General features: G+C 41.6%; 1 long non-coding RNA gene across 1 annotated transcript in view; it reads left to right on the forward strand.

Moving 5' to 3' along the window:
- The first annotated feature begins 14,897 nt into the window (after nt 1-14,897).
- Nucleotides 14,898-15,847, forward strand: part of LOC141580769 (uncharacterized) — a 37,117-nt gene continuing 36,167 nt past the window's right edge. Inside the window, exon 1 of the long non-coding RNA XR_012513083.1 lies at nt 14,898-15,067. This is a non-coding gene — a long non-coding RNA (uncharacterized LOC141580769). The remainder of the gene's footprint in view (nt 15,068-15,847) is intronic.

Here is a 15,847-nt window from a genome sequence, read left to right on the forward strand (position 1 = left end):
CAGGATTTGTGTGGCCTGTGTGCTCTTTGGAAGCGGCCTTCGGAAGCCGAAGTAACGGAATCAGGACCTCAGACCTTTTACAGATTCCCTTCTATACTTGGTTGCCGATTAAGAACATTATGTGGCATTTAAAATGGCACAGTTATCTTCCTTTGGTGGTTCCTGGCTAAATGTAGACTCCTCTCAGCCCGTGACTGACTTCCCTGGTTTTGAAATAAACATGGGTATAATCTGAATGTGTCAAATAACTTCCTAAGGGAGTCTAATGGATAATTTTTAAAATCTAACTTGGACGTATTTATAATAAGAACCATCCATTTTACTAAATTCTTTCCTAAGGCAAATAAATACAGTATTTCAATTGCTTTCCTTGTTCTTGTCAGAATGTTTCAGGTTTAGATTTCTCACCCCAGGGGAAGAAGAATGTGTGTACAAGAACATTTGGCAAAATTGGTTTGTAAGTGTAGATGAATATGCTTCTGAATAGAGAAGTTCCCTTCACATGCTTTCTTATGCTATGGGTTGGAAAGGCTGTTTCCCTACTTGCCATATATAAACACAAACAGGCAAACAAACAAACACATTTTCTTTTTAAAAAGTTCAAAACAAAACAAGAAGGCCAGAAGCAATCTAATTCCAGTAATATTTTCAATAAATGAACGGCCTGTGTATGTGGCAACAGACACTTGGAAAAGATCAGGCCGACAGATGGCCACAAATAAAGCCACAGGAATACTGGGAAGGATGATAAATATTATCTGCAGGGCATTTTTCATCTCCCTTGTTAATTAGCCATCCTGCTTTTCTTACAACAGCTATGCTTATTTGCCTTTTGACTCTGAAATTTTTTCATTTCCTACTGCTTTCTTTCAAGCGTTCTCACATTTCCCTCCTGTGGGTTTTTTTTCTATCTCAAATCTGCTTCGATTTTCCATCCTGTGTTCTCTCCCGCATCTCCTTCAACGAGGTGTTTGCAGGGAGAAAGCAAGGACATTTCCTTTGCCTCTTGTCAACTTCTTAACAATTTTCTTGCTATTAATGTCTAACAACTTTCCAGCCCCAGGGAATACACATATCGTCTTTTTCTATAAATTGTGCGCTGTTCTCACTGCGCACGCCGAAAATGCAACATGGCGTTATTGATCTTATTCTCGCTCTCTTTTTCCTCTTAGAAGTCTACAGATGAATGGGTTCTGGCCTGTATCTTTGGATGGTTTTTATTTTCAAATGCTCGGTGTGGCAGCCTGGCAAGGCCATTTGGTTAGAAGAACATGGGTCTCTGGAAACAGCCCTTCGTTCATATTCTGCTTTTGTCACTTATTAACAGAGTGACCTTGGGTAGGTTCTTCTGTCCCTTTCAGCTAGTGTCTTCATTCCAAGGACAATTCCTACCATCCGAGTTTGCTAAGGGGTCTCAGGCAGATGTAAGATATATATCACCTGGCACCTCATTTCATTTCTCTGCTAGCAGAAAGTGGAAAGGTTGTGATCAGTCAAGGGCCCTCTGAGTCAATCATGATTTTTTTCTTCTGCAGAGTTTAATACCTTCTTTTCTTCCTGACACGGAAAAAGAAAATTCACGGTTGCTAAATCAAAGAAGACCTTTCTGTTTCTTAAATAGCTTTGACTAGGCACAGTTCTTGAAAAGGATTCTTCTTTGGTTAGAGAAGCCCAAATGTGAGGGCCCATGGTCCAGCAGGCATCTGGCATACCTCTCTTGGTATGCCTACTGTCCCATTGTATTGACATCTCTCTGCAGAGTGGGAGAGAATAGGAGATGATGTTGGGATTCTCTTTTCTGAGTATCAGTTCAGCATTGGCGGAGGGTCGAAAAACTGTAATAAAACTCTCTTGAGGATTTGTCTAATTTGAATAACTTAGATCTGAGCCAACTACCACCTCCTTGGAGAAGCCTTCCCTGACCTTATGATCAAAAGTACTTCTCCCAGTCAGCCTCCAATCATCCGTGTGCTCTGTTCTCATCCCAGCACTCACCACTGTCTGAAATCACTTGCTCGTTTGTATGTGTACTTGTTTATGTTTCTTGTTTGTTCCTCCACTGAAATGTAAACTCTATGACAGCTGGAAATCTTACTTTCTTTTCTAAGCCTCATTACTTAGAACAGTGTATGACAAAAGTAGGCCCCCAATAAATACCTGTTACATAAATAATTAGGCTATAGATCTCGCTAGTGTTGGAAAAGACCCCAGCGTCTATAAAGGAATGAATATAGTAAAAGATATAGTTCTAGTTGGGCTCAGCTAATCTCACCTGGTTCATCTATGTGGCTGGATGTGTATGGCAGGACAGAGTTTCTTTTTGTCGATTCTAACTGTATCCTAGTTGAACACACTGGTATATCCATAATGTAGTGATGATTCAAGAAGAACCAGGCAGCGATTGTGGTTTTATTTATTTCAGAGAGCAGTAATCACCACAGTTGGTCATTCCTCTTCCTTTGTGAAAACACTTTCTCACTTGTCTTCTCTCTTGACTTTATCAGTATGAGTACCCCACTTCCATGTCCACTGTTGGCTCCCATCATCTCCCCAACCTTGACTCTCTCCTCATCTCTGTCAACGTTCAATCTCTGGATGATTATTTTAGTCACATGGCCTTGTTAGGGGTCAGAAGCTGATACTCACAAATATGGTGCTTGCACGGGCTGAACTGAAGAAGCCTCAAGTCCTCTCTGACATCTCTCTCCTCCTGACATTTCTCCCTAGACCTTTATCTGCCTAAGATCTAGACCCGCCAAAAGGAACAATTGTTTTTTCTTCCCCTCTCTGTAAGACCAAGAATATAATCACACCTGAACAGAACCTTTCCCAAGAAAATGTACAAGGTCATCTCTATTCCCTGATCCACTCATTCTCCCTAGCAATCCCCTCCACAGAATCGCTCTTCTCTCCTCACCCATGATCTCCTTCGCCGGCATAGTATATAAGCTTCTGAATGCTGTTGAGGGGTGGGCAATCACTTGGTGGTTCTCCCCATGTACACACGTTAAATAAATTTGTTTGCCTTTTCTCCAATTCACCAGTCTTTTATGAATTGATTTTTCAGTGAAGCTTCAGAATGTGAAGGAAAGGTTTCCTCTTGTCTTCTACAGCCTCGGACACCTCCCCATTCTGACAACCATGACATTAGGTCTTTAGCCTAGACCCATATTTCCAGGATGTGTGACATCTCCACTTTGATTTCACGATGTCCACAGCCTTTGCCATGTGACTCTGCATTCCCTCTCACTGAGAGGCAGGAGCTATTCTTCCTGCCACCCCTGTGGAATTTGGCCTTAGTCATGTCACTTGCTTGACAGGATGAGGCTGAATTCAATGTAGTATAGGGGAAAGGAACTATCTTTTCCTCACCTATCACTATGTTCATGGCTGAGGTCTCTATAACAAAAGACAGATTAAAAAGACAAAGGCAAAAGCATGTATTTAATATAAGTTTGTTGTGACATGGGAGCCTTCTGAAGAAACAGTTAAACGTATGTATTATCATGCATAGGTGTAGGAAGAATGAACAAGCATGAAGAAATACGATTGGAGGACGAAAGGGTGTGATCTGCTGGCACTAAGCTGGGAGGACCCTAGCGAGCTTGTATATTCCGATGTTTCTCTGTGTCCCTGTGTCTTCAGAGGTCAGCATGTTTCCTTTTCTCTGGGTATATGAAGTGTTCCTCTTGAATGAGAGTCTTATGATCTGCTTCAGAAGAGAAGGACAGGAGAAGGTCAGAGAGTGATCTTCCTAGGTTTTATGACCTGCTTCAGGGGAGAAGGATAAGGGAAGGATAAAGGAGGAAAATTCTGCTGTCTTCTCAAACGCCAAGATGCCACATTTTGGGATAGGATGTTCTGAACCCCATCGGTGTGCACGTACTAAGTCTCGTCCTCAAGAGTCCTTGTGGATTACCACTTATTGTCTCTTGTGCTTCTGCTACTGCCATCAGAAGCACAAGGCTAAGTTAACCCTCAGGTCCTGACAGGAGAATGTGAAGGTGGGGTGAAGTGTCACATGCCTGTAATCCCACTTACTTGGGAGGCTGAAGAGGGAAGATTGCTTGAACCAGGAGTTCCAGATTAGCCTGGACAATATAGTGAGACTAGAGGGGAGCGAGGGTAGAGGGGATAGAGGAGGGGAAAGGATGGGAGAGGGGAGAGGGGAGAGGGAGAGAATTTTAAGAACAATGTTTTTTATAAAAAAAAAATACAGGATTAAAAATTTAGAACAGAGCTTACTAAGGAACTTCAATCAAGTTCTATTAGAGTGGATCAGGAATCCAAGTGAGATTAGTTGAGCCAAGCTCTAAGCAGCTGACTCTCATTTAACCCCCAGACTCATGAGCTATAAGAGTTATAGCTTTAACTCATTGAGTTTTTAAAAAATTAATTTTAAATGTAATTTGTGTAGTATAAATTGCATACATTTAAAGGGTTCAATGAGTTTTGACAGTGTGTACACTGGTGATCTCAAAACACTTGGCATTGTCAGTCTTTTAAATTTTAGCCATTCTAATGGGTAGGTCAGGGGATCTCATTGCAGTGTTTTGCTTTGTTTGTTTGAGACAGGGTCTTGCTCTGTCACCCAGGCTGTGCAGTGGCAGGATCTCAGCACACAGCCACCTCTGCCTCTAGGGCTCAAGCCATCCTCCCACCTTAGCCTCCCAAGTAACTGGGACTACAGGTTCTTGCCACCATGCCTGGATAACTTTCTTTCATAGAGATGGGGTTATGTCATGTTGCCGAGGCTGGACTCAAATTCCTGGGCTCAAGCAATTTGCCTACCTAGGCCCCCCAAAGTGCTGGGATTATAGGTGTTACCGCTGCACCCAGCCCTCTCTGTAATTTTAATTCCTTTCATTGAAGGCTAGTGATGTTGCATGCCTTTGATTCATTTCCCTGAGGACCAAAGGTGTATACCTTTCCCTGTGCCCATCGGCCATTCGCTTATCCTCTTTTTGTGACTGTTGAAATCCTTTGCTCCTTTTAAAATTATCTTCCTATTTTTGAATTATTAGAGTTCTTTATGGATTCTAGATACAAGTTACTTGTTAGGTATATGCATTGTGAGCTTTTTCTTCTATTCTGTGGCTTGCCATTTTGATTTTTTCACAGCACTTATTGTTTTTTCTTTTATGCGTTGTGCTTTTTGCGTCTTATAGGCTATTGAGTTTTGAGGTGGTTTGTGACTCAGCATTAACTAGCTGAGACAGAAATCTAATAGCTATTTCAAAACCAATGTTTCCAAAACTGGGCTTCTGATAATCACCCTTCCACCGGCTCTCTAACTTGCTCCTCCAACAGGTATCCTCATCGCCAAAAGTGTAATCCATTCTTTCAATTATCAGGCAAAAAACTTTATCCTCTTCTTCCTGCCCCACTCTAGATGTAATCATCATCAGCAAATCCTGTTGGAACTCCCTGCAAAAACATGCCCATCTCTTGACCATCTCTCACCATCTCTACCACTATCGCCCTGGCCGAGCTGCCTTGGTCTCTGCCTTGAGTTTTTCTAATCATCTCTGAACGGGCATTCCTCTTTCTGACTTGTCGCATTACGATCTGTTTTCAACACAGAAACTAGAATGATGCTTCTAAGATTTTAAGTCTAATCCTGACTCTCGTCTGCTCAAAATCTTCCCAGGGCTTTCCTTATCATTCAGTTTAAAACTCAAAATCCTTGCAGTAACTCACTACACCCTGTACGGTCTCTCCCCCGCCTCCAGTCTCTCTGGTATCACTTATGACCACTCTCTTCAGCTGTCGCACACTGCTCATGCCCCCCTGGACTTCTTACTGTCCCTTCAACATTCTAAACAAGCATCTTCTTAAGGCCTTTTCATCTGATGCTCTCTGTATCTGTGATCTGATGCTCTCTGTATTCCTCCCACATAGTCATGTCCACAGATTCCTTCATTTTCCTCAGGTCTCTACTTTCCACTTTGACATCTGACATTACATGTTTTATTCAGTTGTTTGATATTTGTTTCTCTTTACCTCTTTTGCTTGTATCTTGCCAAATCTTTAGAATGTAAGCCTCACCAGGGCAGAGATGTTACTTTGTTATTGGTGGGTCCTCTGGACTTGAAAATTATAAGCTCTTCCAGAGTACATGGAGTATTAACCTGTATATAATAAACGACTTCGTTTTCAAGGTTTAAAATCAAATTTATAGTTTTTGATAAATAGAAAAAGTCTGAATATTCTCTACATGTGGAGAATATATTTAAAATGTTGATGTTCTCAGCTTGGCACAGTGGCTTACATTTGTAATCCCAGCACTTCGAGTGGCTGTGGCAGAGGATCCCTTCAGGCCAGGAGTTCGAGACCAGCCTGAGCCACATAGTGAGACACCCCATCTTTAATTTTAAAATATTATAAATAAATAAAATGTTGATGTTCTTAAATAGTCCACTTACTTTCTAACACTTATCCTATCTTTCTGCTATTGTTTACACCTAAACTTCTCAAAAGTTACCTATATGCGTGATTTCCACCCAATTAAATAATCAACCGAAAGTCTCCTCTCACCATGAGGGTCAAGGAATTTTCGAAGGTTGAGGACAAGGGTCAAGATTACAGTAGGCTGGTGCAGTGAGTTGGAATCACTTCTTTTAAGTTTACTCAAAATAAAGGGGGACTGGAGAAAAGAAAGGAAGATGGAATAGCTTTGTCAAATTTCTCTTCTACTGAATTTCTCATGTTTGCTCTAGATAGTTTTTATTTTGTGCTTGGTTGAATCTGCTGTTTCCGTCTTCATCTTCAGAATTTGTTTTTCTTTTTTTATGTGCTCTTATCCTAACGATGTTTTTAGTATCTCATGTCTTGGTTTTGTTTCCAAGAGGTGATACACTGCAGTTTGTCACTAAAGTCCTGAGATGGTCCATACTCTAAGCTTTGTGTCTACTGTAGGGGCAAAGCAAAGGGAAAACTTCCCCCTTGCTTTCTGAAGAGTCATTAAAAATCAACTGACAAAAGGTAGATTATAGGGAAAAAAATCCATACACATTTATTAATGTGGGAGGCATGGGGAGGAAATCACAGAGTAATTATTCTACCTCCCCAGTGGGGTACTGAAGCTTATGTGCCCTTTTCCTTGTGGGAGGGAAGATGTGAGATGAAGACAATTCTTCTGAGGGGCAGTACCTGATTGTTCAGGAGAATTATTGGGCCAGGGACACAGAAATGAACTTGTGAATGATTCTTTTTGGAATTTGAATGAACTTGAGAGGCAGGAATTATCGTGAAAAAGTCTATTCAGCTGCGGTTGCATTTTTCAGTCTTCTTTTTTGAAAGAGATAATGAGATTTCAGGGAGGGGAGATAACTTTGTGTTGCTATAAGGAAATACTTGAGGCTGGGTAACTTGTAGTGAAAACAGGTACAGTTGGCTCATGGTTTTGCAGGCTGTAGAAAAAGCCTGGTGCCAGCATCTGCTCCCGGTGAGGACCTCAGGAAGCTTCCACTCATGGCAGAAGGGAAGGGGAGCTGGCATCACATGGTGGGAAGAAGGAAGCAAGAGAGAGAGAGAGAGAGAGAGACAGGAGGGGTCGGGACATTCTCATGGGAACTAAAAGGAAGAACTCACTTATTATTGTGAGGATGGCACCAAGCCGTTCATGAAGGATCCACCCCAGATCCAAACACTTCCCACTGGGCCCCACCCCTAACATTGGTGATCAAGTTTCAACATGAGATTTGGAAGGGTCAGATATCCAAACCACATCAGGATAGAAGACAGTTGTCCTTTTGGTAAGAAGCTTTCTTTGTCAGGTAAGGAAATTCCAGAGAGAATTGCTCCCTGTGCTTGGCAGGGAAAGGATCAAGACAAAGTTAGAAAAGCCTTGGTCCTGAGGCCTTTCAGTTTTCAAAAGCACTTAGCATGCTCAAGAGCCATCCTTTCATTTTCTGCACCCCAACCCTACTTAGCTCCCCTCTAGGCAACTGAGGGGACACACATTGATTTCCAGGGGTGTCAGCTAACGAACACAGAAAGAGGCCCTAATGCCTGTTGGATTGGAGGATGAACTTAATAATGAACTGATGGCCTCACACTGAGATGAGTCTAGAGGAAGAGTGGCCCCAGGCTCCACACCTCTGTGATGCTTTTGCCTCCACTCTCTTCTGAGTGTTGGTTTCATCCTCAGGTTGGCATCAAGAGGGGTTGTACTTTTAGGCATCATATTTGGACATAACCATATCCAGAGGGAAAAGGCCATTCCCTTCTAAACTTCCACTGTCTCTTTCTAAAAAGTGAAGAAACATTTCCCACATGCCTTCCCCACCCCTGTCCCCAAGCAGATTTCACATTTTGCATCAACAGACAGAAGTCTACCATATACCTACCCAGTCTTAAACTGGCAAGGGGCCTGGGACTCCCATGATTGCCTTAGACTTCTCAGGGTCTCTCCCTGGAACTCACATTGGGGTCATCTTACTCTAAGTCACACAGAGGGGTACACAACTGAACAAAAATAAGGTTTTGTTTAGAAAGAAGAAGATGGAGGTTCGAGTAGAAGCAGATACAACTAACTGTACGTGCTACAGATGCCCATGCAGACCCTACCACATTTTCTACATAAATGGAAAGTAAAAGTGGAAGTGGTGCCATAAAGAGGTCAGTTGACGATTGGCTTGAATCCAGCAGGAGGAGGACACACTAGGTTAGAAGTGAAAGTAATCTGTTTCTGCAAGTTTGGAATATATCAACTCAAAATCATCCATGTAAAAGTACCAAAAAAAAAAAATCTTACTTTGTGTACAAAGATTAAAATGATATTAATCTGGGCTGGGCATGGTGGCTCACGCCTGTAATCCCAGCACTTTGGGAGGCTGAGGTGGCCGGGAGTTTGAGACCAGTCTGGCCAATGTGGTGAAACCCATCTCTACTAAAAACACAAAAAATTAGCTAGGGGTGGTGGCGCGTGTCTGTAGTCCCAGCTACTCGTGAGGCTGAGGCATGAGAATCTCTTGGACTCAGGAGGTGGAGGCTGCAGTAAGCGGAGATCACACCATTGCACTCCAGTCTGGGCAACGGAGCAAGACTCTGTCTCAAAAAAAAAAAAAAAAGGGAGCGGCGCCAAGAGGACCGAAAGGAGGCAACACTGGAATGCAGCTCCCAGCAAATGAGACACAGAAGGCTGGAGGACTTGATGATTTCAGGTGAGGTGCCAGGTTCATTTCAGGGGTGGGGGGAACTGGGAGGACTGTGAAAATAGCCCAGAGAAGGAGCCAAAGCAGGGCAAGGGCTGCCTAGGGAGAACGAACCAATACAGAGCAGGGCGCATCCCCACTTGGAACATGTAGCTGGTTTGGAGGGTTGGGGGACTTCACCCCCTCGGTGCTCTGATTCAGATCCTGTGCTTGCCTCATCCCTCCTGCAACCCACGGTCCATGACAGCTCTGCCAGACTGAGGGGTGCCATGGGTTGTTGATGCAAATCTGAGTGATGGCTCCCGCCTGGTGCCATAAATTGTCAACGGGACCTGGGTGGAAGTTTGGACTAATGCTAGCGGGAGGAAACAACCCGTCCCACAAAAAGAGGCAGAGTTGAAAGCAGGGAAACGGGTCATAAGGCCTGGCAGGCCACACCCACCACAAAACTCAAACTGAAGCCTGTGCACCAGAGAGCCTGGCAACAAATACACCAGTTTGACCCCAACCACGCAGATTGAGCTCCGGGAAGGAGAGTCACCATTGGGAAGGCAGGGCTAATTTCACCTGCAAACAAACCCCAGGGGAAGACCACCCACCCAGCAACCTGACTGAATCTGATGCAGCCCAGCAGCACCTCTACTGGCCAAAAAAGATACAGCTCCAACTATAACAGAAAGGGCCTTCACTCAGATTTCTCCCAAAATCATCAACTTCAAAGATCAAAGGGAGATAAATCCATGAAGATGGGAAAAAAACAGCGCAAAAAGGATGAAACCTTCAAAGTCCAGAACATCTCTTCCCATCCCAGGGATCACAACTTGTCACCACCAGTGGAAGAAACAAGACAGAAAATGAGTGTGATGAATTGACAGAAGCAGGCTTCAGAAGGTGGACAATAACAAACTTCTCTGAGTTAAAATACCATGTTCTAACCCAATCTAAAGAAACTAAGAAGGAGAATGAATCCTAGAGGACTTGATGATTCCAAGTGAGGTGCCAGGTTCATTTCGGGGGAACTGGGAGGACTGTAAAAATAGCCCAGAGAAGGAGCCAAGTTGAAAAACACTCTTCAGGATATTATCCAAGGGAACTTCCCCAACCTAACAAGGCAGGCCAACATTAAAATCCAGGAAATACAGAGAACACCATGAAGACATTCCTCAAGAAGAGCAATCCCAAGGCACATTATCATCAGATTCACCAGGGTTGAAATGAAGGAAAAAATCCTAGGGGCAGCCAGAGAGAAAGGTCTAGTCACCCACAAAGGAAAGACCATCAGACTCACAGCAGATTTCTTGGCAGAAACTGTACAAACTAGAAGGGAGTGGGGGCCAATATTCAACATCCTTAAAGAAAAGAACTTTCAACCCAGTATTGCATATCCAGCCAAACTAAGCTTCATAAATGAAGGAGAAATAAAATCCTTTGCTGACAAGCAATTACTGAGAGATTTTGTCCCTACAAGATCTGCCTTACAAGAGCTCCTCAAGGAAGTACTAAACATGGAAAGGAACAACCAGTACCAGCTACTGCAAAAATGTACCAAATAGTAAAGAACAATGACACAGTGAAGAAACCATGTCAACTAACGGGCAAAACAACCAGCCAGTAACAAAACGGTAGGATCAAATTCAAACATGACAATATTAACGTTGAATATAAATGGTCTAAATGCCCCAATCAGAAGACACAGACTGGCGAACTGGATAAAAAGTCAAGATCTAATGGTGTGATGTATTCAGGAGACACATCTCACATGCAAAGACTCACATAGACTCAAAGGGATGGAAGGAGATCTACCAAGCAAATGGAGAGCAAAAAAAGCAAGGGTAGCAATCCTAGTCTCTAATAAAATGGACTTTAAACCAACAAAGATCAAAAGAGACAAAGAAGGGCATTACATAATGGTAAAAGGATCAATGCAACAAGAATAACTAACTACCCTAAATATATGTGCACCCAATACAGGAGCACCCGGATACATAAAGCAAGTTCTTAATGACCTACAAAGAGACTTAGACTCCCACACAATAATAGTGGGAGAGTTTAACACTCCACTGACAATATTAGACAGATCAACGAGACAGAAAGTCAACAAGGATATCCAGGACTTAAATGCAGATCTGGACCAAGTGGACCTAATAAACATTTATGGAACACTCCACCCCAAATCCACAGAATACACATTCTTCTCAGCACCACATCACACTTACTCTAAAATTGACCACGTAACTGTAAGTAAATCACTCCTCGGCAAATGCAAAAGAATGGAAATCATAACAGACAGTCTCTCAGACCACAGTGCCAACAAATTAGAACTCAGGATTAAGAAAAGCACTCAAAACTGCACAATCACATGGAAACTGAACAACTTGGTTCCGTGTGATGAATGGATAAACAATGAAATGAAGGCAGAAATAAAAATGTTCTTCAAAACCAACAAGAATGAAGACACAATGTACCAGAATCTCTGGGACACATTTAAAGCAGTGTCTAGAGGGAAATTTATAGCAACAAATGCCCACATGAGAAACAAGGAAAGATCTAAAATCGACACCGATCACCAAAATTGAAAGAGCTAGTGGAGCAAGATCAAAAAACTCAAAAGCAAGCAGAAGACAGGAAATAACTAAGATCAGAACTGAAGGAGATAGAGACACAAAAAAACCCTTCAAAAAAATCAATAAATCCAGGAGCTGTTTTTTTTTTTCAAAAGATCAACAAATTAGGCAGACCACTAGCTAGACTAATAAAAAAAGAAAAGAAATAGATGCAATAAAAAATGATAAAGGGGAGATCACCACCAATTCCTCTGAAATACAGACTACCATCAGAGATTACTATAAACAGCTCTATGCACATAAGCCAGTAAATGTGAAACAAATGGATAAATTCCTCGACACTTGCATACTCCCAATACTAAGCTAGGAAGAAGTGGAAACCCTGAATAGACCAATAACAAGGTGTGAAGTTGAGGCAGCAATGAATAGCCTATCAACCAAAAAAAGTCCAGGTCGAGATGGGTTCACAGCTGAATTCTACCAGATGTACAAAGAGGAGCTGTACCATTCCTGTTGAAACTATTCCAAACAATTCAAAAAAAGGGAATCCTCCCTAACTCTTTCTATGAAACCAATATCATCCTGATACCAAAACCTGTCAGAGACACAACTGAAAAAGAAAACTATAGGCCAATATCCATGATGAACATTGTTACAAAAATCTTCAATAAAATACTGGCAAACTGAACCCAACAGCACATCAGAAGGCTTATCCACCACAATCAAGTAGGCTTCATCCAGGGGATGCAAGATTGGTTCAACATAGGCAAATCTATAAATGTAATCCATCACATAAACAGAACCAAAGACAAAAACCACATGATTATCTCAATAGAGGAAGAGAAGGCCTTTGACAAATTTAACAGCCCTTTATGCTAAAACTCTCAATACACTAGGTATCAATGCAATGTACCTCAAAATAATAAAAGCTATTTATGACAAACCCACAGCCAATATCATACTAAGTGGGAAGCAACTAGAAGCATTCCCTTTAAAAACTGGCACTAGACAAGGATGCCCTCTCTCACCACTCCTATTCAATATAGTATTGGAAGTTCTAGCCAGAGTAATTAGGCAAGAAAAAGAAATAAAGGGCATTCAATTAGGAAAATGAGAAGTCAAACTGTCCCTATTTGCAGATGACATGATCATTTATTTAGAAGACCCCATTGTCTCAGCCCCAAACCTCCTTAATCTGATAAGCAAGTTCAGCAAAGTCTTAGGATACGAAATCAATGTGGAAAAGTCACAAGCATTCCTATACACTAATAACAGACAAAGACAAACAGAGAGCCAAATCTTGAGTGAACACCCATTTACAGTTGTTACAAAGAGAATAAAATACCTTGGAATACAACTAACAAAGGATGGAAAAGATCTCTTCAAGGAGAACTACAAACCACTGCTCAAGGAAATACAAGAGGACACAAACAGATGGAAAACCATTCCATGCTCATGGCTAGGAATAAGCAATATCATGAAAATGGCCATACTGCCCAAAGTAATTTATAGATTCAATGCTATCCCCATCAAGCTACTGTTGACCTTCTTTACAGAACTGGAAAAAACCACTTTAAACTTCATATGGAACCAGAAGAGAGCCCGTGTAGCCAAGACAATCCTAAGCAAAAAGAACAAAGCTGGAGGCATCACACTACCTGGCTTCAAACTATACTACAAGGATACAGTAATCAAAGCAGCATGGTACTGGTATCAAAACAGAGATATAGGCCAAGGGAACAGAACACAGGCCTCAGAAACAATGCCACACATCTACAACCATCTGATCTTTGACAAACCAGACAAAAACAAGCAATGGGGAAAGGATTCCCTGTTTACTAAATGGTGTTGGGAAAACTGGCTAGCCATGTGCAGAAAGCAGAAACTGGACCCCTTCCTGACACCTTACACTAAAATTAACTCCAGATGGATTAAAGATTTAAACATAAGACCTAACACCATAAAAACTCAAGAAGAAAACCTAGGCAACACCATCCAGGGCATAGGCACAAGGACTTCATGACTAAAACACCAAAGCAATGGCAACAAAAGCCAAACTAGACAAATGGGATCTAGTTAAACTCCAGAGCTTCTGCACAGCAAAAGAAACCATCATTAAAGTGAACCAGCAACCAATAGAATGAGAAAAAATTTTTGCAATCTACACATCTGACAAAGGACTAATTCAGAATCTACAAAGAACAAAAGCAGATTTACAAGAAAAAAAAAAAAACAAAAAAAGCCATTCAAAAGTGGGCAAAGGATATGAACACTTTTCAAAAGAAGACATATATGGAGCCAAGAAACATGAAAAAATGCTCATGATCATTGGTCATTAGAGAAATGCAAATCAAAAGCACATTGAGATACCGTCTCACACCAGTTACAATGGATCTGGTGACAACAGATGCTGGAGAGGATGTGGAGAAATAGGAACACTTTTACACTGTTGGTGGGAGTGTAAATTAGTTCAACCATTGTGGAAGACAGTGTGGCGATTCCTCAAAAATCTAGAAATAGAAATTCCATTTGACCCAGCAGTCCCATTACTGGGTATATACCCAGAGGATTAGAAATCATTCTGTTATAAAGACACCTGCACACGTATGTTCGTTGCGGCACTGTTTACAATAGCAAAGACCTGGAACCAACCCAAATGCCCATCAGTGAAAGACTGGACAAGGAAAATGTGGCACATATACACCATGGAATACTATGCAGCCATAAAAAATGAGTTAGTGTCCTTTGTAAGGACATGGATGAATCTAGAAACCATCATTCTCAGCAAACTGACACAAGAACAGAAAACTAACACCTCATGTTTTCACTCATAGGCAGAGGATGAACAATGAGAACAGTTAGGCAGAGGGAAGGGAACAGCATTCACTGGGCTAGGTGGGGGAGTGGAGGGGAGAGGGCAGGAGGATGGAGACAGCAAACCACCATGGCATGTATGTACCTATGCGGCAGTCCTGCCGGATGCTGGATGTGCACATGTACACCAGAGCCCAAAATACAATTTAAAAAAGGATGTTAATTCACCAGGTTAAAACAAATAAATTATTGAGTCATGTAATTTTAAAGCTGATAGGCAGCATAAATATTGTAATCTTTGTTTACACTTTTATTTTACTTAATTTAATTTTATTTATTTATTTCCTTTTTTGAGACAGAGTTTCCCTCTTGTTGCCCAGGCTGAAGTGCAATGGCACGATCTCAGCTCACCACAACCTCCGCCTCTGCCTCCGCCTCCGCCTCTGCCTCCGCCTCCCGGGTTCAAGTGATTTTCCTGCCTCAGCCTCCCAGGTAGCTGGGATTACAGGCACATGCCACCACTATGTCCAGGTAATTTTTTGTATTTTTATTAGAGACGGGGTTTCACAGTTTTAGCCAGGATGGACTTGCTATTTTGACCTCGTGATCCTCCGACCTCGACTTCTCAAAGTGCTGGGATTATAGGCATAAGCCACCGTGCCTGGCCTTGTTTACACTTTTATAACATGATCATTTTAGCTGGTAAACAGATAAACCAACCTGGCTTTGCAAGATTCAATAAACCATGCTTATGTTTGCATATTATGAGACTTCTGTAAATGATTTTGGTTACTATGATGCTATTGTTTTAGCATTCACTGCTATTATGATGTAAAATAGTTTTACAACTTGTAACAAAGTCACTCAGATGTTCACAAGATAGGGATGCAAGTGTTTACACTGAAAAATGTGCCCCCAAATCAATAGTTCTAAGGGAAGTTATATGTGAAAAGATGCTGGGAAGGAAGGAAACCAAATTCTATGAAACATGGTGCAGTTAATACAGGAGACAGCACTCCATGAAGTATTAGACGTAATGCTGGGAATAGAAAAAACAGCTTTAAAGCAAAAAATATGTTACAACTTGTAAAAGTGCTCTGAGAATACATCTGTCTTATTTTATATTTATTCCCCTGAGAAAATCATTCTTGAATTATGCAAGTTTGAATTATACAAGGTCTGGCAAGACACATCTTTTGTATGAAATAAGACCTCCCCACATTTTTATAACCTCAAGTAATCTAACTTAAAAAAAAAAAAGTCAGTGCTTCTCTGCACTTAAATAAACAACTTCCAGGTTGTCTTTTTAAT

Source organism: Saimiri boliviensis, chromosome 13 (assembly GCF_048565385.1).
Source record: "Saimiri boliviensis isolate mSaiBol1 chromosome 13, mSaiBol1.pri, whole genome shotgun sequence".
NCBI classification, from domain to species: domain Eukaryota; kingdom Metazoa; phylum Chordata; class Mammalia; order Primates; family Cebidae; genus Saimiri; species Saimiri boliviensis.